A 25,796-nucleotide genomic window follows, 5' to 3' on the forward strand; every position below is an offset into this window, starting at 1 on the left:
TGATCGGAGACTGAAATTGGTCCAATATCAATCAGATCAGTTCTCTGTCCCAGTTAAATTGTGTACATAAATGAATAAATAAGCATCTCTCCCACTTGAATAAGTTCATTGGGTTGATTTGAGGGTTTTGTCTTGGAAAATTGTTACTTACTCCTCTTGTAGACGTCGAATAACTATCTGAGTTGCAAGCTTTTATAATATGTCCTATCATTCTATTATTTCACATGGACAGGGTAGGTTGTCTGAGAACAATTCCTTCTTTTATGCCTAAAGTAGTTTGTGTTTACCTTGAGTCAGACTGTTACTCTCTCTACATTCTTTCCAGAGCCTAAAAACAAGGGAGAAAATTATTTTGCATATGCTGAATTTCTATAGGCAGCTCAGATAATACTTTAACAAAACAAAATCCTTCAGGAAGTCGATTCAGCCTTTTGTTTCCTGTGAAGTTAATCAAAAGGACAGCCACTGCAGTGTCAAAGCAGTCCTTTCTAGATAGTTGCCTCATGCTGCTTCTTTCTTCTTGCTATTCTCACCATGACAAGCCACTTCCAGCCCGGTTTAGAGCCTACTCTGCCAGGGTTGGGGTTTCTCTTGTGGCTTTTTGGAATGGTGTCGGTGCTAAGTATTGTAGAGGGAGCAACTTGGTCCATTGAACATAGCTTCACAAGGCATTACAAACTGGATTTTTTCCCCAGGTCCAGAACAGGATTTGTTAGGAGCATTCTCCATGGTCTCCTGGATTCTTAAATTCCTTCCACTGCCCTATATTGTCCAAAGCTTTGGTAATCTAGCCCTACATCTTAGGGTGCTTACAACAGTGATCTATATGTTTGATCTATATGTTGAACATAGCAGAAGTGTGTAAGTAAGCTTAACATAATAGTAAATTATTTTAATAGATCACTGTTGTAGTAGCACTCCTTTCCCTCCATCTCCGTTCTATTTTGGGTGTATTGTCAAGATGTTCTTCCTGTTTCACTGTTGCAGTCATCACACTTAGGTTATCAGCCTGCAGGTAGCCCTCAGTTGGCCCGAATACCAGAGTCTTGAGATTTTTGCGTCGGCTGCTGTCACCTCTTCCATGACGTCAGGTCGTCAGGGGTATAAAACATGCAGCCAATGCCATTACACCAGCTTTTCTTGCCGTGAGGGAGCACGAAGCAGAAGCAGTTCGCAAGTGCCGGTCGGCCGCTTCCTGAAATTTTTGTTTTTCGAGTTTCAAACCTGAAGTCTTCTAAAGCTAAGTACCCCATGGGAGATCCTTTTTTCTTTCTCTAACCGATGTCAGACAATGTTAACAATTGTCTTGCCTGTGGAAAGCAAATACCTCACAGAGATTTTAATTCTTACTGTATCACCTGTTTAGGCCAGCCCATGACGGTCCTCTCTGTCAGTTTTGTGCCTTGTTTAATCCCCAAACTATTCGTCGTCGGGCTATCTTTCTCACTAAATTCTTTTGCTCTCGTTCTCCGTATTCCAAAATGGCTTCGATAAGCCCTCTGACTACCGATCTTCCGAAAAAGCATAAGGATAAAGACAGGGACAGACCGCAGAGGTCCAAAATTGTCGACGATGTTTTCGTTAAGCTAGTCGCCAGTCCGCCAGTACTCAGTGAGGCATTTTCACAGCCCCTGATACCCGCTTCTACAGATTCGCAGGCCTCTACTGAGACCCATTCGGAGTCAGGTATGCCGCGAGATACTACTTTGACTATGGAACCTGCGGATGTCTGTATCTTGGCTGGGTCCGGAACCGCTGTCCAGGCACCACCTTCTGAGGGTGCATTCTGACCTTTTGATGTTCGTATTAAACCAGCTACTACATTTTTGAGTAAAATTACTGAGTTTCTCAGGCCCAGAGTTCGCACTACGCCTAGAAAACAGACAACTAAAGAGCATGCTCAAGCTCCCATGCCACAGAAACAAATGCTTAGAATGGCTGAAGACCTTATAATTTTATTTAGGGGAAGCTAGCCTTCCCTCTCTAAAAGGCAAATAATTGATTTTCCTTCTGACTCTACAGACCATAAATCCAATTACTCTGATCCCTCTGATTACCAGAACATACCCTTATCTACCTATGAGCATTCAGATGCAGAGGATTCCATACCCTCTGCCTCCCCTCCAGAGGACTTTTCTTTTGGTGAAACCTTGTATGCCTTAAGAGAGCATTTCCACTGGGAATGCCAGGACTACCCTCAGTCCAAAAGATTCCAGATTGTACAGAAAATAAAGATTTACAGGAGTTAATGCATTCTGCAAACCAAGTTAGTAAACATACTTTGCAGTGTGGTTTTGATTCCTAAGAAGCATCTTGCAGGGCTGCTGTCACTGGGTTTGTACTGAGAAGGCATGCTTGGCTGAAAGAACAAATCTTGCCAGACCATGTCAAAGCAAAATTACTAGATGCCTCATTAAACCAGAAATGTTTGTTTGGCACAAAAGCAGAAGAAGTTCTTAAAAAGATGGAGGAAAAAGCTAAATCTATGCAAACTGTTAAAGATTTCTTACAGGTGCAGCCACCCAGATTCAGTAGGCATTGGCCTTCTAAAAATTGGTCCTTTCCAGCCCCTCCCAGGCATTCTCAGTCCAAACTCAGAGGCCACAGACCACCAAGACTACAGTCTCAGGGTATGCAGAGATCTAAACAATGGAGTGCTCCCACCCCCTTATGGAAAAAGTTCACAATGACTTGTCTGTCATCCTTCCCAGCCATGCCCAAGTACTTGCACCCCTGGGAGGAAAACTCACCCTGGATGTCCATTACCCAGGACCGATGGGTCCTAAACATTGTATCCCAGGGATACAGATTCTACTTCCACTCACTGCCAACCCCAAGTGAGTTGCCAGACCTTCCTCCAAACCAGTGGCAGAGGCTCAAAAGCAAGTACTTTCTTTTCTCAGTATCAGGGCTATTCATCCTGTGTCAATAGAGGAAAAGGGGACACGGTTTCTACTCCAGACTGTTCCTGGTTCCCGGAAAAGAGGGTTCTTGGTGTCCTATCTTGGATCTGTCAATTCTCAACACCTTCCTGGTGGTCCCAAAATTCAAAATGCTTACACTGCAACAGCTTCTTCCTATGCCAGCCAAGGACGCCTAGCTAGTTATCCTAGACTTAAAAGAAGCTGATCTGCACATCCCCATAAGGGAATCTTGCAGGAAATATCTACGTTTCAGGGCAGGCTCTATGCACTATCAGTTCTCTGCACTTCCCTTTGGCTTATCTACTGCGCCCAGGGTATTCACAAAGTGCCTGGCTCCAGCCATTGCATACCGCAGGAAGAGAAATATTGAAATTTACCCGTACTTGCCTGATTCAGGCGGACAGTCAGGAATTGCTACTTCAGCACCTGGCATTTGTAAAGAGACTGCTAACATCTCTGGGGAACACCATCAACGAAAAGAAGTCACAACTGGTACCCAGCCAAAAGATTGTATTCCTGTGAGCAAGCTTGAGCACAACTTCCCAGATGGCATTCCTCACTCCAGAAAAACAGGTTTATTTGACAAATGACTTCAAACTAATGGACACCAAAACCCAGCTATCTGCAAGAAAAATACTGCAAGCCCTAGGGTCCGTGGCCTCATGCATTCTCCTAATTCCATATGCAAAACTGCATATGAGGAAACTTCAATGGTACTTAAAAAGTCTCTGGTGTCAACATTCTCAGGACCTGGAAACAGTGATTCCTATCATTCCTTGTCTAAGGGCAGAGTTTCTTTAGTGGGCAGAGGCATGCAACCACAACAAGGGACTTTCTTTCACTCAACCCCTCTCTGCCCAAACCCTGACAGCAGACTCATCAGACTATGCGTAAAAGACCGACAACAGCACAGTTATGTGGTACATGAACAAGCAGGGGGGAACTCTTTCCTACCCACTCTGCAGGTTAGCCATGGCCCTGTGGAACACATTTGTGAGCAACCAAGTGCACCTGCAAGCTCAATTCCTGCGAGGCAAACAAAATTCACTGGCAGACAACTTGAGCAGAAATCTACTGGACCCACATTAGTGGAAACTGGAACCCAACTCATGCAAATCTCTAATCCACAGGTGGGGACACCAGAGGTCGACCTTTTTGCGCCCCCCCCCCCCCAAAACCATCAATTGAGCAAATTTTGCACCAGAAATCCTCACAGCAAAGCGTGGAAAGTGGATTCCCTATCCTTTACAAAGGAAAACCTTTCAATTTATGCCTTTCCCCCTCCGCTCCTCCTCTCAAAAGTACTACTCAAGATCACAAACCAGATAACCAAAACTTGACTAATTACTACTCCACGAAGACACGAAGTTCACCAAAAGGATTTTTAATACAGCAGCACAACAACAACTCCAACACTTTTCACTATCAACATATACGGAATTCAATACATCCGTTACTTGAGGCAAACTTATCTGCGTTAAGTTAATGTCCTTATTGTTAGCGGACAAACGGTTAGCAACATCACCATCTAACGGACTGTTTAAATCACCGCATATGCTGAACGAATTATCATTGGTTTCACTGCTGTCCATATCGTAACCCTTGTGGTCACAATTGTCCATCATAACATTAACTGTTGCGTTTAGATTAAAACTACCATTTTCTCTCGTGACAGAACACCAAACAGTCTCGTCATCACTGCCGCGTTGTTTTGAAAAGTCGTCACGAAAAGATTCACAAAACAAATTTACGTCCACTTCATCGTCGTTTGTCACTTCCTTGAACACACTAACTTCAATATCTAACACATTGTCAGAGTCATACAGTAAGTTGTTTCTAATAGGAGTAATCGAACAACTTGAATATACACGTCCCGAAAGTTTTTTTGCCCCACTACTTAAGCACACTGCACAGTCTATATCACATGTAGAATTGTCGTGTATCCAAAAAACTTTTTTGTTTACCTTCTTGCTGTCCTTTGCCAATCTCCCTGTTGTTCTCCCCACCGATAATCCATCCTTGACTTCGAACCCATTCGAAATTTTTCGCTTCCATGAACAGGCCCCTGCTGCCTTATTCTCTCCGACCTCCTTGGAGCTTCTCCTAAAGGGTCTGCACCACGCACCGCGGCACTATAAGAACCTATTGGAGTTTCCGTAGCCGCCCCATCCTGTAAATCTTCTTCTTGATTGGTTAATTCATCTGTTGAGGAAATGCGATGCTTACTATTGATCTCAAATGGATACTACTCAAGATCAAACAGGACAGACCAAGGACAATCCTTATTGCCCCAGACTGGCCACGCCAGTGCTGTTACCCACTCCTATGCAGTCTGACAGCACTGTCACCCTGGCACCTACATTAGACCCCCTCCCTGCTGTCTTAGCAGGAGAGACAGATTTTGCATCCACAGGTGCAAACCCTGAACCTTGCAGCCTGACCTATCCCCTGAATGCACCACCAGCAACCCTCAGCAAACAGGTGCTGGACGTCATCCTTGAGGCCAGAAGGCCTATTAATAGGAAATCCTATTCTGAGAAGTGGAAAATATATTGTTCTTGGAGCCAGTCTCAAGGAAAAGACAACAGCCATACCCACCTTACCTCAAATCCTAGATTACCTAGCAGAGCTGCTTCACAGAGGCCTATCCTTCTCATGCATTAAGATTCATGTCTCTGCCATCTCAGCTCATTACAATACTGAGCCTTCTCTCTTCTCACCCTCTCATCAAACAGTTCCTGAGAGGAGCTAGCAATTTAAGTCCCCTGAGAGCTCCCACCTTTGCTTGGGACCTTAACTTTGTACAAGGGAAGCTCACGCTTCCCCCTGTTTAGCCTGCTGCTGCAGCAGAGTTAAAATTCCTCTCTTGGAAAACCGCGTTACTTCTAGCCATCACTTCAGCAAGAAGGGTGTCTGAGTTACAGGGACTAATGGCTGTGGAACCCTTCATTATTTTCCATGCTGATAGGGTTTCCCTCAGGACTAACCCATCATTTATGCCCAAGGTGGTATCCAGTGTGACTTTAAACCAATCCATCCATTTACCAACCTTTTTCCCTAATCTTCAGAAAAAAGGGGAAAGGATCCTGCACTCCTTGGATGTGCACAGATAGCTCAGGTTCTACCTTGACAGGACTAAACCTTTCAGAAAATCTGACCAGCTGCTAGTCAGCTTTGCTACAGGGGCAGAGGGCAAGGCCATTTCAAAGCAAACCATTTCCAAATGGATAGCACACTGCATCCATTTCTGTTACAAACACCATGGAAGACCTACCCACAGGCGATAAGAACTCATTCCACTAGGGCTACCTCAACTTCTACAGCATTTCTCAGGGGAGTCCCTACCAGGGACATCCTGGAAGCTGCAACCTGGAATTCTGTACACACCTTCACCAAGCATTACCACTTAACCTATCTTTTCTAAATCCAGAGCTGGATTTGCCACAGCAGTCTTACAAGGCCTGCTAGCCAGCCCTAATACTTCTTGACTGCCTCCACCCTTCCTCAGCTTTGGGAATCAACCGAAGTGTGATGACTGCAGCACTGAAACATAAAGAACATAGTACAGTTGTGTACACTTGCCATAAATGTAGATGTTCGAGTGTATTCACTGTTGCAGTCCTGGTTACTCTCCCTCCAGCCCCCTGATTCTTTTGTATACGTTCTACCTATCCTCTCTTTGGCCATATGTTATGGCAATGGTATTTACTTTTTACTGGAGGTGTTACACACCATGTAATTGCTTCCTATTTTGGGGGTTCCTGATATCTGGGACAAGAAAAACTGATGTAATGGCATCGGCTGCATGTTTTATGCCCCTGACGTCATGGAAGAGGCGACAGCATCCAACGCAGAAATACCAAGGCTCTGGTATTCAGGCTGACTGAGGGCTATCTGTAGGCAGATAACCCAAGTGTGATGACTGCAGCAGTGAATACACTCGAACATCTACATTTATGGTAAGTGTACACAACTGTACTTTATGGGTGTACATAACTTCTTTGTATATATTTTCAAATATGTATATGTTTTCTTTAATTTTTCAGGTCTCTAGCCTCCCTTATTGACACAAGAAAACTCTGAAGCTTTTGGCACACGAATCACTGCTTTTATGTGGCTCTCTTCTAGTCCCACAGCAGTTAGCACAAGTGAAGGTGTTTTGTAGCTTTGAAAGCTGGCCAGTGTTCTTGTCCTTAGCAGACAGCTTAGGCTATTGCAACAGCTTAGGCTAGTGCAACAGTGATCTATTAGAGCATGTACTGTTATTGTAAGTTTTCTTATAAGGCTTTACTTTTTACAGTAATACTGGTTTACTTGCAGTTATTTTCCTTGCATTCAGAGATTTGCAGAGTAATAGGATATGCATGGTGGACTGCTGATGTGTGAAGCCTTTTGATAATTGTCCTATAGTTTGTAAATATTAGCAAGATACTTCCCCTATTAATTATTGCAGTCTTCTTTTTTAGAATATTGGATGGTTATGTTGCTTTACTGGACACACACCCCTTTCCAAAAAGAGAAAAAAATACTAGTTTAGGCCAGTTACTTTGTTTACTGGAAGGCTAAAATAAAGTTATGGATCTGTTATTTAGATGTAGACCAAACATCCTTTTCACATTGGGCTAGTTGCATCCGTAACCTAAAAGGAAAAACTCAAGATTTGTGATGAACTGGTAGTTAATGATAGCACATATACTGAGCCTGTGGACATAGTTAATCTGTTAACCAACAGTTTCTGTGAAAACTGTACTCTTCTGTCCCCACCACACGCACCCCATGACATCCCTACCAACTGTCCTCTACCTTGTATCGCTAAAGAAGAGGTCATAAATGCCCTCTCTAAGGCCAAAAACACAACATTTATGGGGACCGGATAACATCCCAAGTTACGTCCTGCATGGTTTCAAACAAAAATTAGCAACACTAATGGGTACTCTCTTCAGTCATAGTCTAATCACAGGCCTCATCCCACCCGAAGGAAAACGGCCACTGTTATCCCCTTGCACAGAGGTGGTGCTTCAACTAACCCTGGTGACTAGCTTTATCTGCAAGGCCATGGAGTGAATCATTATGGACCTTATCAACAAAGATACAGGTAATCTCCAAACACTTGACCCTACTCAGTTTGGATTTGTCAAAGGGAGATTATTCCTGTTAAACCCGGTGGACTTCTTTGAGACAGTCATCAAGGCCCTGGACAAGGGGAAGTCTGTGCATACAGCCTACGTTGATTTTGCCAAGACTTTTGACACTGTCCCCCACTCAGGCATCATTGACAAACTCACCCAGCTAGCTATCAACCCTTATATCATTAGATGGGTTACTAACTGGCTCACTGATAGAGCCCATATAGTCAAAATAGGGGAATCCACCTCCAACAGCAGACCTTTAACCAGTGGTTTTCCACAGGGATCAGTCCCGGGACCTCTACTGTTTGGAATCTATTTTTCTGAAGTAGTCCAAAGTACAATCTAAAGCTAAAGGTCTTTGGCTGACAAAGACTGCAAACTGGGAGTGGTCACAGAATCTCCAAACGATGTCAGCATCCTGCATGAGGGTCTTACACAAACAAATGTTGGTGCCAAAGTCATGGCCTTAAACGCAGTGCAAAAAAAATGCATTATTATCCCTTTCGGTAAGTGCAGTGTTTCTGCTAACTACTACATCAGTAACAACACCCTAAGTACATACTCAGTGGTGCGAGACCCTGGCACACAGGTTGACCAAGACCTTACCTTTGATCACCATGTCTCCATAGTGGTAAGAAGGGCATTCTATATTGCTCATCTCTTATGTAACGGCCTTGCGTCCAGAAAAAAAGAAGTTAAAATCTCTCTGTACTCTTCCCTCATCAGGCCAGTAACTGAGTACAACTCCCCTTTTGCTATGTACATTTCCAATCACCTGCAGCAATTGGAGAAACCACAAAGTTTCCTCACAAGGACAATTCAAGGTCTTCGGCATCTGTCCTATGTGGCTCGTCTGAAATCATTGTCACTTTATTCTGTTCCATACAGACTATCCAGAGGCGATATGTGCCTTGCATATAAGGCAATCTTTGACCCTGCTTTACTGGAAATGCTGCTGGAGGGACAGATTGTATCCCAGAGGTTACCACACCTTTGGAACAGACTCCCACTTCTAGTCAAGCAGAGCACCTCTTTGGTCCTATTCAAATGCAGTCTGGACGATTGGATGGGTAACCATAAGTTCACCCCAGGGGTTCTACCTGTGTCCCTCTTGGATAGGAGCAATTGGTGCTGATCGTGGAAATAAGGGTAGAACTTGGCTAGGCTTGTTAGGGCCCTAGAGCCATTAGCCTAGTAACCTCCTATGATCCTATGACATTTGAAATCCTTCATGTATAGGGACTAAAGGTCAGCAAGTTTTTTGTTTTTTTTTTCCCCGAAGTTTGGAAAAAGTAACAGGAAGTGCCTGTATGTAAGTATCTGCCTAAACAATTCAGGACCATAAAATACATAAGAAGCTAGACAAGTGTGCTACTCCTTTGAATGGAGTCTGTATAAGAAAATGCTTGAAATGAAGGGTCAGGTTATGGTTCAGTCATAACACACTAGGAAAAGCAGTGTGCTTATTAAACAGTTTTTAACCGATGAAAAAATACTAATCTCATGGACCAGTAGCAGAGCTCACAACAGGCTCCATATTAGGCTACTCTAGGGGACACTCTCCCTCAAAATAATCTGATTCTTCATCCCAAAAAGACGGAAGTTTAGTGTGTGCTTCTTATATGGCTTCTTCACCAGGTTACAGTCTGCTAGGGAGGAAATTTCAAAAAGCAGGATGAAGCCCTCTTTGGGGAGATCCTTGGTATTGTCTGGGAGTATTCTAAATAAGTGTTCTGCAAAATGTCAGCGGCAAAGATGAGACATCTAGACTGCTTATTCTTGGAATGACCAAAAATTACCACTATTCCTCCAGTATTGGAGGCATTGCAAATGCCTTTAAAGCTGTTTCCTTGGAGTCTAATTCATAGTCTTCTACGCCATATAAATCTAACAGGTTTTGCAGAGTTTAGTGGCCAACTGAACCAAATTAGCTCCAGTCACCAGTATTACCCAAAACAAAGAATGTAGGATATTGGATAAGTTTGCAAAAAAGCTGTACGTATATGTCATGCTCACCTTGTGGGACTTCATTTGTCAAGTCTACATAGACAAATATCAGAGAGAGAGACTGTGAAGCAAATTGAGGAGTATAGTCTGCAGAGCAAAGAAAAACTGCAAGTGTTTATTTTCAGGTTGGTTCAGACAGTGCAGAAAGCGTATCATCATGTTACAGAAAGTGGGTATGGTACAGTAGATGCATCATCTATGGAAATAGCTCTGTTATCCATAAGTTGGAGACACGTCAGGTTAAGAATTCATGCCTTTGCTAATTAAGTAAGTTGGTGTCTGTCGCTTTTGTGCCTAGGACACGAATAAACGAATCTTTGTGGGTTCTGTTCAAGCAGTTTTATTTCATACACATTAGTACTGTTGACTATTGACTCCAACTTAAATAATTTATATACAACTAATGACTAAGATCTTGCATGCTACTTGTATAAAAATGTCGTACTCTTGCCCAAATATCCTCCAGTTCTCTGCAGTATTCTGATCAGGTACAAGTGATAGGGATTTTCGAAATCCATCTGCCATATTAACACATACCAGTGAAGGGTTTTGCAAATAAGCATAAACATACACACATGCAGATATGCCAGAATTAATGCCAGTAATTGTCCAATGCCTTTGTACTCTGAACTTGTACCTTTGTTGGACTTTTCAGAATTATGCTAATAAACAAACTCTTAGTAGTTTTGAATAACTAGACTTTGCAAAATAAACTTCTTGGGTGTTTTGGTACTTTTGTAATATCAGTAAAGGCAGAAATGCAACAGTCATTTACCGTCCCTTGCTAAACTAATTTATCATTTTAAGAAACATTTGAGAACTTTTCGATGTGACTGAATAACTCACGAGCACAGTAATACTCTTGTAATGTCACTTTTTGTACAAAAACGTCTCCTGTCAGTGTAAAAAACATGCCAAGTAACTGCACGGTGCGAATAAATCAATCATCTGTTGCCTTAAACTCAATAACCTTTTAAAGTAATTGCACTTTGCAAATAACTGCATATAGCCTACTGAAATGTCCCCAAAATGGAAGTACCTTACTGGGCAACTCTTTACAGTACAAGAAGCCCTCGGTAATGGCGGCACCTTGCGAATAGATACACCCAACACAAGAAACTTTGCAAAATGGCTATGCTTTGACTGTATTACAAGAAGTAGTTGCACTTTGCACACAATAAACTCTTTGAAATACATGCATAGTAATAAGCACACACTATAAGCACTTTTACACACTTTGAGAAACTTCGAATAACTGTAGTTATGCCCTTGATACAATACAGTCGTAGGTATGCCCAAATACAGCACTTTGCTAAAACACATACAGTTGCCTTGCTTTATTATATTAGTTTTGCTCGTTTAAGCTCTTTTCAGTCCCAGTATACTTTTCTTGTGCACGTTTTACTCTAAACATGCCCAACTTTGCCTTGAACACACTTGTTCTGCTTTAAACATACTCTTTTTTGCTATAAACATACTTGTTTTGCTTTATAGTTGTTCTGTAATATACTTTTATCTTGAACATTTTCTTTAGTTAACAAACTTTTTGTACTTTCTGCTTGCCTGATAGTGTAGTTTGTGTGCTTGTAATGCTCCTTTTTTGTCTTTCATATCGAGTAAACAGTTTGTGTTATTTCTCATTACCTTTGTTTCATTCTGGCTGTCTTTTGTACTTTTCTCTCAGTTTTACGTTCACTGTCGTCTTTGCACCTCATGGCTCTGAATATTTTTCTCTCTTTGATCCCAGTTCTGACACCTTGTCACTTTCGTGTCTAGGACATGAATAAAGGAGTCTTTGTGGATTTTGTTCTAACAGCTTTATTTTATACAAACACATTACTACTGTTGACTATTGACTCTAACTTAACTTGTATACACCTAATGACTAAGAGCTTGCATGCTCCTTCCCTAGCTGCTCCTTAAAAATGCCACTAGGTACTTGCATGTGTGGAATATATACATACATGCACGTACAGCCTTGCATGATGTTCTTCATCTCACATTGCTGCAGTCCTTACACTTGGGTAGTCCGCTGTCCTCAGTCGGCCCGAATACCAAAGTATAAGGCTGACGTCTGTCAAGGTGCATTAGACTGACGACAGGATGTCAGGGTACAAATGCGCATGACCGACGTCATATCCTCAGTCTTTTTTGCCGCATGGTCCGATGCAGAAGCAGCGTTGCAAGTGCCGGTTGGCGTTCTGAAATTTTTCAAAGTTGGAGTTTCAGACCGAATCAAAGTTGGCTAAGTACCCGTTAGAATATTTTGGTTTTTTCTTGCCTCAGTGGTTTACCGGATGTCAGAAAAAGTGAATAACTGTATTTCTTGTGGGAAACAGATACCGCATAGGGATTATCATACCTTGTGTATACCTTGTTTAGGGCCTGAGCACGACGTTGTTGGGTGTCGCTCTTGTGCTAGATTTAACAAACGCACTATAAAGAGAAGGTTAGATTGTGCCAGGTTAGTCTTTGGGAAGCGGAGCAATTATAAAATGCCGTCGGATGCTCCGACGCCCGCTTCGTCTAAGAAGCGCAAGGACAAAGCAGCAAAGCCTAGGCTAGAAGAACCGTCAGTCCCGGACGCCGGTTCTTTAGAGGGCTCGGTGGAGCCGGTAGCTCTGCCAGAAGTTTCTCTGGAGTCCCAGGGTGAGACTTTATTGTTGCAGGATGTGGCCTCTCAGGAGGTAGGCCAGGCTGAAGGGGCTTCTCAGGTGGCTGTTCTCCCCTCCCTTCCTAAGGCAGTTAGGCCCTCTCCTTCTGTTTCCAAGGCTTCTCCCAGAGGCAGGCCAGGTTTAGCTTCAGTTGGTGTTACCCCTAGTTCTTCAGGGTCTGTGCCCAAGAAGCATATGCTTAAAATGGCAGAAGATTTGATTACTCTAATTAAAGGTTCTATGCCCCCTCCTGATAAGAGACCTAGGGTGGAACCTGAGCTTGGAAGTTTTGAACAGGATTCTGATGCTTCGCAGTCTTCGGCTGAAGACTTGCAGGAGTATTCTCCTTATTCGGATTCTGATGTAGATGATTCTACTCCTTCTGCTTCTCCTCCTGAGGATTTTTCTTTTTCAGAGACTCTTCATTCCATGAGGGAGCATTTTAAGTGGGAAGGTCAGGACTTCTCTGATTCCAGGAAAAGGCTTAGGGAATTTTTGTTTTTACCCCAGCATAGGCCTTTAGCTATACCTCCTGTTCTGGATGTGGTGGAGGATGTTTTTGCAGAGGCTTCTCTTAATCCTGATTCTTTGCCTCCTGCTCCTGTTAAACCGGATAGGTATTATAGGGTGCCTGAAGCTCATAAGTATCTTTTTAAGAGTCCTAGGGCAGACCCAGAAACTGTTTCTCAGGGGCCTAAAGGTGTTAAGGCTTCTGTTGTTAAAAATCCGGTTCCTCCAGATAAGGAGGCAAGGGCTTTGGATAGATGGGGAAAGAAAGTTTATACTTCTTCCACTCTAGCTATGAGGGCTTTGAATTGCCAGTTTCATATGTTGAAATACCAAAACTATCTCCTTTCACAATTGAAGTCTAAGGTAGATGCTCTGGCGGAAGGTATTGAGTGTAAAGAGTTACAAGATTTAGTACATGTTTCTGAACAGGTGGGTAAGCATTCCTTGCAATGTGGTTTTGATGCTGTACAGGCCTCGTCGAGGGTGGCTGCTACTGGTTCTGTTCTTCGCAGGCACGCCTGGCTGAGGGATCAGAATTTAGCTGAGCATGTTAAGACTAGGATTTTAGATGCTCCTTTACAATCTGATGTGTTGTTTGGTTCTCCTGTTGAAGCAGTTTTAAAGAAAATGGAAGACAAGGCTAAGTCTATGCAGACTGTTAAAGATTTTTTGCAGGTTCAGCCTCCAAAGTTTAGTAGAAATTGGCCTACTAAGGGGTGGACGTATCCTTCTTATGATTCCCAGTCTAGGGGTAGATCTAGACGTGGCAGGGGCAGAGCTCAGGGCTCTTTCAGGCCTAGAACAGGGAGTTCTCCTGCACAGTGTTCAGGTGAGGGCAGGGGTCAGTCCTTTCGTAAACAGACCCAATGACCTACCTTTTCAGCTGCCAGAGCCTTCTCGCTTGGCAGCACCTTTGGGAGGAAGGTTGGCACTTTTCAAAGAAAATTGGAGTTTAATTACCCAAGACAGATGGGTATTGGATATCATTCACCACGGTTACAGGTTTTATTTCCATACCCTGCCTCCTTTCAAAGGCATGCCAGACATTCCTCCTCTACAAAGAAAAGAGGCTCACAAGCAAATTTCTCTGTTACTCCAAATAGGGGCCATACAGCCAGTTCCTGTGCCAGAAAGGGGCCTAGGATTTTATTCTTGCCTGTTCCTAGTACCAAAAAAGGGGAACACGTGGAGACCAATTTTGGATTTATCTGTCCTCAACACTTATCTGGACATTCCCAAGTTCAAAATGTTGACGTTACAACAGCTTTTGCCTCTGCTGGGCAAAGATCACTGGATGGTAACTTTGGATCTCAAGGAGGCTTACCTTCATGTTCCTATCAGACTAAGTTGCAGGAAGTATCTGCGTTTTCGAGCTGGGAATTCTCACTATCAGTTCTCTGCATTGCCCTTTGGCTTATCTACTGCGCCCAGAGTATTCACGAAAGTTCTGGCTCCAGTGATAGCTTTCTTCAGACTAAGAGGAATACAGATCTATCCTTATTTGGACGATTGCCTGATTCTGGCTCAAGAAAAGGACGAGCTTCTTCATCATTTGGAATATGTGATAGCAGTGCTAAGATGCCTGGGGTATTCTGTGAACGAAATAAAGTCCAGTCTAGTACCCTCTCAAGACATGTGCTTTCTGGGTGTGAGACTGAATACAGCAACCCAGATGGCCTTTTAACCCCGGACAAACAAAAGAATCTTTCCCTTTACTTCCGTCAACTATCTCATCAGTCCGGGCTGACTGCAAGGACAGTCCTTCAAGCCTTAGGGTTCATGGCATCTTGTATTCTGGTGCTTCCCAATGCCAAACTGCATATGAGGAAGCTGCAATGGTATCTCAAAAATGTATGGACACAGCACTGCCAGGATCTGGACACTGTCATTCAAATAATACCTTGCATTCAAAAGGAATTTTTGTGGTGGGCTCAGGAATGTCACCTAAACAAGGGACTCTCTGTGACCCGGCCAGAGGCGAGTCAGATTCTAACGACAGATGCCTCAGACAAAGCTTGGGGAGCTCATCTGAATGGAAAGTGGATACAAGACAAGTGGCCTGCCAGACTACAACATCTACATATCAACTTGAAGGAGATGTTAGCAGTCCAGTTTGCATTAATGGCTTTCAAGGATTTACTTCTTCCAGGGCAGGTGTTGATTCTAACAGACAACACTACTGTCGTGGTACATCAACAAGCAAGGGGGAACACATTCTTATCCTCTATGCAGGCAAGCAATGATCTGGTGGGAGACTGCTCTCAGTTTGCAACTAAATCTTCAGGCAAGGTTTCTGCCGGGAGCACAGAACTCCTTAGCAGATGTGTTAAGCAGGCAAATCAGGGATCCCCACGAGTGGAAATTGGATCCTCATGTATTTCAGAAATTGACAGTGTCATGGGGAACTCCAGACATAGATCTGTTCGCTTCTCCACTAAACCACCAGCTGCCAAAGTTTTGCACGAAAAGGTTTCATCACACAGCTTGGAAAGTGGATGCTCTTTCTTTCAGTTGGAAAAATCTTCATGTGTATGCTTTTCCACCTCTGCCTCTCCTCCCAAAGGTACTGCTAAAGGTCAGACAGGACAAACCAAGGATGATTTTAATAGCTCCAGATTGGCCTCGACAGCACTGGTACCCATTACTGAGAAGTCTGGTAAGGAAGCCTCCATGGCCTTTACCTTCGATTCCACACCTGTTGTCTCAGGAGGACAGTCACTTACTCCATGTCAAGCTTCACTCTCTTCATCTAACAGCCTGGCATATTCTGTTTTGAACCATAGAAGGTCTCAACTTCCACAGCAAGTTTTGAATGTGATTTTGGAAGCTAGAAGACCTAGTACAAGGAAAGTGTACGCAGAAAAATGGAAGAGATTTTTATTTTGGAGTGCAGCAAAGGATTTGGATGTTTCTGAGCCTAATTTAAGTGTGGCTCTTCAATATCTTACTGAGTTACTGGACAAAGGTTTGTCTTTCTCTTCCATTAAGATTCATGCTGCAGCGATTTCAGCTCACTATGACCCACCATTGTTTTCTCATCCTTTGTTCAAGCAATTTCTTAGAGGGGCAAAGAATATAAGACCCCCACGTAGAGCTCCTACTCCTGCTTGGGACCTCAATTTTGTGTTGGAGAAACTCACTCTACAACCTTTTGAGCCTGCAGCTACTGCTGAGTTGAAATATTTGTCATGGAAGACTGCTTTTTTGTTGGCCATTTCCTCTGCAAGAAGGGTTTCTGAATTGCAGGCCCTTATGGCAGTTGAGCCTTTCTTAATTTTCCATAAGGATAGGGTATCTTTACGTACTAATCCTTCCTTTATGCCTAAAGTGGTTTCTAGTGTGGCTTTAAACCAAACTATTCATTTGCCTACTTTTTATGGAGATCCCCAAAATAAAGGGGAAAAGATTTTGCACTCTTTAGATGTACACAGGCAGTTACGTTATTATTTAAGCAGGACTAAGGAGTTCAGGCAGTCTCAGCAGTTGTTTGTTTCTTTTGCTTTGAGTTCTCAGGGCAAGCCCGTGTCAAAACAGACTATTTCTAAATGGATTGGGTTTTGCATTGCTTTCTGTTATTCCCATCATGGCAAGGAGATTCCGGCTGGGATTAGGCCTCATTCCACTAGGGCTACTGCCACTTCTACAGCATTTCTAAGGGGGGTGGCAACTAAGGATATTTTGGAGGCAGCTACTTGGAGTTCAGTGCATACTTTCTCTAAGCATTACCACCTTCCTCTTTACTCTAAATCTAGGGCTGGTTTTGCCACTGCTATTTTGCAGGGCATTTTGGCAGCTCCTGCTTCTCTATAGTTTGCCATCCTCCCTTACCTCTGCTTTGGGATTCTACCCAAGTGTAAGGACTGCAGCAATGTGAGATGAAGAACATAGTACAGTTTTGTACCTACCATAAATGTAGATGTTCGAAGATCCACATTGCTGCAGTCCAATTTACCCTCCCTCCTTCCCCTCTGTAGTTTGAGGTGGTTGTGTGGGTTGGGTTGTACATTTGTAAATTTGTATATATTGTACATATATTTAGTGCAAGGGGATTTGGTCATTTGGTTGTTGTTTTTTGGTTTTGGCCTTTCCTTTTTAGGGTCTTCTGACATCTGGGGCAAGAAAAGACTGAGGATATGACGTCCGTCATGCGCATTTGTACCCTGACGTCCTGTCGTCAGTCTAATGCGCCTTGACCGACGTCAGCCTTATACTTTGGTATTCGGGCCGACTGAGGACAGCGGACTACCCAAGTGTAAGGACTGCAGCAATGTGGATCTTCGAACATCTACATTTATGGTAGGTACAAAACTGTACTTTTCTTAAAGTCATAGCACACACTTTATACTATGATCTACAGTGTCTACTTAATGCACCATTGGACAAGAATCTCCTTTCTGGGCCTCTCTCTCAAAAAAAAAAAAAAGTGGAGGTGGTAAAGCAGTACTATCTGTCCACCATCCTTAGGTTTAGTAGAGGTTATCTTTCCAAGCATTAGTCATTCTACTGCTATCATTATCTGGGATCATAGGGATAATCAAACGAGAACAACATGGCAAAGAAAAAAAAAAGGATAAGTCAGTGTGGCTTGCTGGTAATAACTCTACAGGGTCATCCGATCAAGCAAGACTATAAATGCAAGCCTCTTCCCCTTCCACCTCCAATCACTGTAGCTGTTTCAGTCCCCCCACCTCTCTGAAGGCAGGCTGACCTTTTCCAGTTAAAAACTGGATTAGAATAACTTTAAACAAGTAGATCTTGGACAACATCATTATTTCAGGATGCAAATCTTCCTGACTTATTGGGAGTTCCTCTAGTTTGAAGGCTAGCTGTATTTGGCTTTGCCCCTCCTTGACATAATACTGACCAAGGAATAATGTAAATTATCTCATGAGAGGAACTGGAAAAAGAGTATTTATTCTCAATTTTCTTGGTCTGTAAGAAAGATAGGCCATAGAGGCTATTACAGACCTTTCTAGAATACATCTTCTCTTAACGATACTGTTAATGGCTTGAAGCCTTATGGTCACTCTGCACCTCAGGGCGGCCTAAGAAGGGAGGAGCACAGGAGAATCTTCAGGTTCATAGCAGAGTATTGCATCCCATGGTGTTCACAAAATGTGTTCCCCTGTTATTTTCTTTAAGGACCAATGACGATCACATTTTTCTCTTCTTGAAAGGACTACCTTTTCTAGCCTCAGTCAAAGGAGGAATGTGTTCTCAGATGTTCCCAGAACTTTGGGTTCTCTGTGTATCTGCCCAAGTCCAGTCTGATGCTCAGAATATCTAAACTCTTTCTGTGAGCATTAACGGTCATAACCCAGAAAAGGGTATCTTCCTTCATCTCAGTAAATCCTTGTTCCTTGTACATTGTTTCCTACAACATTCAGCAAGAGACTTCCCAGGTTCCCAAATTCATGGTACCCTCTGACAAGACTATATGCTGAATAGCCAGTGATGCTTAAAAGAACCTGTGTAAACAACATTCACGTGCTGTACAGCAGGCATTTCCACACTTGCACAATTTACCTACCTAGTGAGCATCGCAGATCAAGGATAGTTCAGGAATTCTTTTTCATCACTTCCATGATGAAATTTTCAATACTGATGCATTGGATGTAATCTGTGGTGCACACAGCTGTGACCTTTAGGTGAAGAATCAGTGGAAGCAGAAACGTAAGCAGCAGCACATCAACATCAAACAGTCATTGACAGTGAACTGCTCTGAAGTCATTCAAATAGATTTGTAATACAGGGCTCTTGCACCTGACCACAGTAGCACAGTGGTTGCCTTCAGCAGATTAATAGCCAGCAGTCATGAATGACATCTGAAGAAAGCTAACTCCAGCAGGCTAATGGCAAATTGCTGGTACCCAAAGTAGACATTTCACCACTTCAAACAGCAATCAGCTAGTGAAAGCCTGTACAATACTGTTATGCAGGAGAACATGGCATATGTATGCGTTTTACATCCCTTGGAACAACTTGATGTTCTTCGTGTTTCACTGTTGCAGTCATCACACTTGTGTTATCTGCCTGCAGGTAGCCCTCAGTCGGCCCGAATACCAGAGTCTTGGGATTTCTGCATTGGATGCTGTCGCCTCTTCCATGATGTCAGGTCATCAGGGGTACAAAACAGGCAGCCAACGCCATTACATCAGCTTTTCTTGCCATGCGGGAGCCCGAATCAGAAGCAGTTCATAAGTGCCGGTCGGCCACTACCTGAAATTTTTGTTTTTCGAGTTTCAAACCTAAAGTCTTCTAAAGCTAAGTACCCCAATGGGATCCTTTTTTTTTTTTTGCTCTAACCGATGTCAGAAAAAGTTAACAATTGTCTTGCCTGTGTAAAGCAAATACCTCACAGAGATTTTCATTCTTACTGCATCACCTGTTTAGGCCCAGACTAAGACATTCCTCACTGTCGGTTTTGTGCCTTGTTAAACACCCGAACTATTCGTCGCCAGGCTATCTTTCTCGCTAAATTCTTTCACTCTCATTCTCCGTATTCCAAAATGGCTTCGATAAGCCATCTGACTACCGATCTTCCAAAAAAACATAAAGATAGACAGAGACAGACTGCATGGGTCCAAAACTGCAGACGATGCTTCCGTTAAGCTAGTTGCCAGTCTGCTGGTACTGAGTGAGGCACTTTTGCTGCCCCCGATACCCACTTCTACAGATTTGCAGGCCTCTACTGAGACCCATTTGGAGTCCGGTATGTCGCGAGATGATACTTCGATTATGGAACCTGCGGATGTCTCTACCTTGGATGGATCCAGGCCGCTGTGCAGGCACCGGCTTCTGAGGGTGTATTCAGACCTTCTGATGTTCGCATTAAATCGACTACTTTGTTTCTGACTAAAACTACTGAGTTTCTCAGGCCCAGAGTTTGCACTACACCTAGGAAACAGACTACCAAAGTGCATTCTCAAGCTCCCATGCCACAGAAAGAAATGCTTAGAATGTCTGAAGACCTTATTACTTTAAATATGGGAAGCCAGCCTTCCCCCTCTAAAAGACAAAGAATAGATTTGCATTCTGATTCTACAGCCCATGCGTCTGATGACTCTGATCTCTCTGATTACCAGGACATACCCTTATCTACCTATGAGGCTTCAGATGCAGAGGATACCATACCCTCTGCCTCCCCTCCAGAGGACTTTTCTTTTAATGAAACCTTGCATACACTAAGAGAGCATTTCCTCTGGGAATGCCAGGGCTACCCACAGTACAAAAAGAGACTCTGAGAATTTTTAGACTTGTCTCAGCACAGGCCTCTATTTATACCGTCTGTCCTGGATATTATAGATGATGTCTTTATGGAATCCAGTGTTATCCCTGATAATTTACCACCAGCTTCTAGAAAGCCTGACAGGTACTACAGAGTACCTGACTCTCACAAATTTCTCTTTAAAAATCCCACTGCGGATCCAGAGACCATTTCCCAGGGACCTAAATGTATTAAGGCTACTACAGCCAAAATCCCTACCCCTTCGGACAGGGATTCTAGGGCTTTAGATAGATGGGGTAAGAAAGTATATACCTCAGCAACACTTGCCATTAGGGCTTTAAATTGCCAGTTTCACATGTTGAAGTACCAGCAGCATATTATGGAACTAATTAAACAAAAAATGCTGTTGATTCCTGATTGTGCAGAAAATAAAGATTTACAAGAGTTAATGCATTCTGCAAACTAAGTTGGTAAACATACTTTGCAGTGTGGTTTTGATGCATTAGAAGCATCTTGCAGGGCTGCTGTCACTGGGTCTGTTCTGAGAAGGCATGTTTGGCTGAAGGAACAGATCTTGCCAGACCATGTCAAAGCAAAATTACTCGATGCTCCATTAAACCATGAATGTTTGTTTGGCACAAAAGCAGAAGTTGTTCTTAAAAAGATGGAGGAAAAAGCTATATGCAAACAGTTAAAGATTTCTTACAGGTGCAGCCCTAGATTCAGTAGGCATTGGCCTTCTAAAAACTGGTCCTTTCCAGTCCCTCAGAGGCCTTCTCAGTCCAAACCAAGGGGCAACAAACCAAAACGACTACATTCTCAGGGTATGCACAGATCTAAACAATGGAGTGCTCCCACCTCAAAAACAGGGAGTGGTAAGCCACCCCCATATGGAAAAAGTTCACAATGACTTGTCTTTCATCCTTCCCAGCCATGCCCGAGCACTTGCACCCGTAGGAGGGAAACTCACCCTGCATGCAAAAAAATGGGAGTACATTATGCAGGACCGCTGGGTCTTAAACATTGTATCCCAGGGATACAGATTCTACTTTCACTCACTGCCAACCCCAAGCGGGTTGCCAGACCTTCCTCCAAACCAGTGGGCAGAGGCCCAAAAGCAAGTAGTTTCTCTCCTCAGTGTCAGGGCTATTCAACCTGTTCCAACAGAGCAAAGGGGACAGGGTTTCTACTCTAGACTGTTACTGGTGCCCAGAAATGAGAACTGTTGGCGCCCTATCCTGGATCTGTCAATTATCAACACCTTCCTGATGGTACCAAAATTCAAAATGCTTACACTCCAAGCAGTTGCTTCCTATGCTAGCCAAGGACAACTGGGTAGTCACCCTAGACTTAAAAGAAGCTTATTTGCACATCCCCATAAGGGGAATCTTGCAGGAAATATCTACATTTCAGGGCAGGCTGTATGGACTGTCAATTCTTTGCACTTCCCTTTGGCTTATCTACTGCGCCCAGAGTATTCACAAAGTGCCTGGATCCAGCCATTGCATACTGCAGGCGGATAAATATTCAAATTTACCCATACTTGGACAATTGCCTGATTCGGGCGGACAGTCAGGAATTGCTACTTCAGCACCTGACGTTTGTAATGAGACTCCTAACCTCTCTGGGGTATACCATCAACGAAAAAAAATCTCATCTGGTACCCAGACAAAAGATTGTATTCCTGGGAGCAAGCTTGAACACAACTTCCCAGATGGCATTCCTCACTCCAGAAAAGCAGGTTTATTTGACAAATTACTTCAAACTACTGGCCACCAAAACCCAGCTATCTGCAAGAAAAATACTGCAAGCCCTAGGGTTCATGGCCTCTTGCATTCTACTAATTCCGAATGCAAGACTGCATATGAGGAAACCTCAATGGTACTTAAAAAGTCTATGGTGTCAACATTCTCAGGACTTGGAAACAGTGATTCCTATCATTCCTTGCCTAAGGACAGAGTTCCTTTGGTGGGCAGAGCCTTGCAGCCACAACAAGGGACTCCCTTTCACTCAACCCTCGCTGCCCAAACCCTGACAACAGACTCATCAGACTATGCATGGGGGGCTCACATTGCAGGCAAATGCATTCAAGGCAAATGGAGCCCAGGACAAATTCGCCTGCATATCAATAAAAAAAAATGTTAGCTGTACAGAATGCACTGGCAACCTTCAAATACATTATCCTTCCAGGAAAACTCTTGATACAGACAACACCACAGTTATGTGGTACATAAACAAGCAGGGGGGAACTCATTCCTACCCACTATGCATGTTAGCCATGGCTCTGTGGAACACAGCCTTGAGCAATTAAGTGCATCTGCAAGCTCAAATCCTGACAACTTAAGCAGAAATCTACTGGATCCACATGAGTGGAAACTGGACCCCAACTCATTGAGACTTCTATTCCACAGGTGGGGAACACCAGAGATGGACCTCTTTGCCTCCCCCCCAAAACCATCAATTGAGCAAATTTTGCACCAGAACACCCCACAGCCAAGCATGGAGAGTGGATGCCCTATCCTTTATATGGGAAAACATCTCAATCTATGCCTTTCCCCCTCTGCCCCTCCTCTCAAAAGTACTACTCAAGATCAAACAGGACATGCCAAGTGCAATCCTTATTGCACCAGACTGGCCATGCCAGCACTGGTACCCACGCCTATGCAGTCTGACAGCAGTGCCACCCTGGCACCTACATCAGACCCCCTCTCTGCTGTCCCAGCAGGAGGGACAGATTTTGTCTCCTCAGCTGCAAACCCTGAACCTTGCAGCCTGGCTTATTCCCTGAATACATCACCAGCAACCCTCAGCAAACAAGTATGAGATGTCGTCCTTGAGGCCAGGAGACCTAGTATTAGGAATCCTATTAAGAAAAGTGGAAAAGATCCTGTTCTTGGAGTCAGTCTCAAGGTAAGGACACAGCCATGCCCACCTTACCTCAAATCCTAGATTACCTAGCAGAGCTGCTCCAAAAAGGCCTATCCCTTCTCATCAGTTAAGATCCATGTCTCTGCCATCTCAGCTCATTACAATACGGAGCCACCCCTCTTCTCTCACCCTCTGATAAAACAGTATCTGAGAGGAGCTAACAAACTAAGCTCCCCGAGTAGAATTCCCACTCCTGCCAGGAACCTTAACTTTGTACTTGAGAAACCCACGCTTCCCCCTTTTGAGCCTGCTGCTACAGCAGAGTTAAAATTCCTCTCTTGTAAAACAGCCTTATTTCTAGCCATCACTTCAGCAAGAAGAGTGTCTGAGTTGCAGGCTCTTATGGCTGTGGCACTCTTGATTATTTTCCATGCTGACAGGGTTTCCCTTAGGACTAACCCATCATTTATGCCCAAGGTGGTATCCAGTATGGCTTTAAACCAAGTTATCCATTCACCAACCTTTTTTCCTAGTCCTCAGAATAAAGGGGAAAGGATCCTGCATTCCTTGGATGTGCACAGACAGCTCGGGTTCTACCTTGACAGGACTAAGCCTTTCAGAAAAACTGACCAGCTGCTAGTCAGCTTTTTGACAGAGGCAGAGCGCAAGGCCATTTCAAAGCAAACCATTTCCAAATGGTTAGCACACTGCATCCATTTCTGCTACAAACACCATTGAAAACCTACCCCACAGGGGATCAAAACTCATTCCACTAGGGCTTCCTCAACTTCAACAGCATTTCTCAGGGGAGTCCCTACCAGGGACATCCTGGAAGCTGCAACTTGGAGTTCTGTACACACCTTCACACTTCACCAAGAATTACCACTTACCTGTCTTTTCTAAATCCATAGCTGGATTTGTCACAACAGTCTTACAAGGCCTGCTAGCCAGCCCTAATACTTCTTGACTGCGTCTACCCTTCCTCGGCTTTGGGAAACATCCCGTGTGTGATGACTGCAACAGTGAAACATAAAGAACATAGTACAGTTGTGTACACTTACCATAAATGTAGATGTTTGAGTTTTATTCACTGTTGCAGTCCTGGTTACCCTCCTTCCAGTCCCCCTGACTTCTCTATGCTTTCTACCTTTACGCTTTTTGGCCATATTACATGGCTATGATATTTACTTTTTACTGGAGGTGTTCCACACCATGTAATTGCTTTCTATATTGGTGGGCTCCTGACATCTGGGGCAAGAAAAACTGATATAATGGCTTCGGCTGCCTGTTTTATATCCCAGACGACCTGACATGGAAGACAGCATCTGACACAGAAATCCCAAGACTCTGGTATTCGGGCCGACTGAGGGCTTACCTGCAGGCAGATAACTCAGGTGTGATGACTGCAACAGTGAATACACTCAAACATCTACATTTATGGTAAGTGTACACAACTGTACCTTTTTCTTTGCCAACCCCACAACTTCTCTGCTGCTTTGTATTCTGCAAACGGTAAGGGTAAAATAGCCTTGAATGATTCTTTCATTATCTTTCTTGATGAGGCATCTTTGATTCTTGCTCTGTGTGTGCCTTGGGAAGGATATTCTGTTCACTTTGCCTTTGGTAGTGGACTTGACCCAGCAGTCAGGAGACGGTGCATTTAGACCTCTAGTCCATTAAGCTTACGGCATAGATAATCTTTTGCTTACTGCTTTAAAGCTGCTTTTTTTTTCCTGAGGACATAGATTATGGAGGAAGCCAGGAAATGTAACATTAAGGAAGTGATACTTGAGAAAAAGGGAGATGATTCTCCTTTTGATGTAGCAAACAGCACCAGAATCCCACTTCAGATGGGCTTCTCCTGATATTGTCCAATTTATGAGATCATTTTGCAGCGCAGTTTTCCTACTTCTCTATAAAAGTATGCCATTGTCATTTCAGCTTGCCTTTCTCTATGTCCACCCCTTGCAAGCCACGTACTGGTAAAATGATTCCTGAAAGGGATCGTATATATAAAAAAAAAATAACCCTTGTTTCATTTGAAAAAGCAGCAGCAGCTTACCATTCTGAGTTGTAGACATTAGTTTGCAGGACGCCAGTTGTAGTTTTTTCACTGACATAGGATGAGCTTGAGGACTATTCCTTCTTTTGCACTGGAAATGATCTCTGAGATTTCTTATTAACCATCATATTTGAATGGATCTCTATTTTCCAAAACCCGACAAAGTGGAGTGTGTGTGTTGCAGCTGTTGGATGTTTACAGGCAGCTCTGTTATTGCATATACAAGTAATAATTCACAACAAATGGTGTACACAACCAATACTCCACAAATAGCTGGTACAGTCCCCCTGACTCGAGATAGAGAGAGCCAAAAGTTTCTTCTTTAAAACACAAGTTTATTCCAATATACCGCCAGTACACAAATGCGAAAAGGATCAGGTTAAGCGCTTTCATCTGGAAGCGCTTTCATCTGGT

General features: G+C 43.4%; 1 protein-coding gene across 2 annotated transcripts in view; it reads left to right on the top strand.

Moving 5' to 3' along the window:
• The window catches only part of CIP2A (cellular inhibitor of PP2A), a 2,713,480-nt gene that overhangs the window by 591,649 nt on the left and 2,096,035 nt on the right, over positions 1-25,796 (top strand). The window lies entirely within an intron of this gene.

Source organism: Protopterus annectens, chromosome 5.part0, assembly GCF_019279795.1.
Source record: "Protopterus annectens isolate FY-2018-M chromosome 5.part0, PAN1.0, whole genome shotgun sequence".
NCBI lineage: Eukaryota > Metazoa > Chordata > Ceratodontiformes > Protopteridae > Protopterus > Protopterus annectens.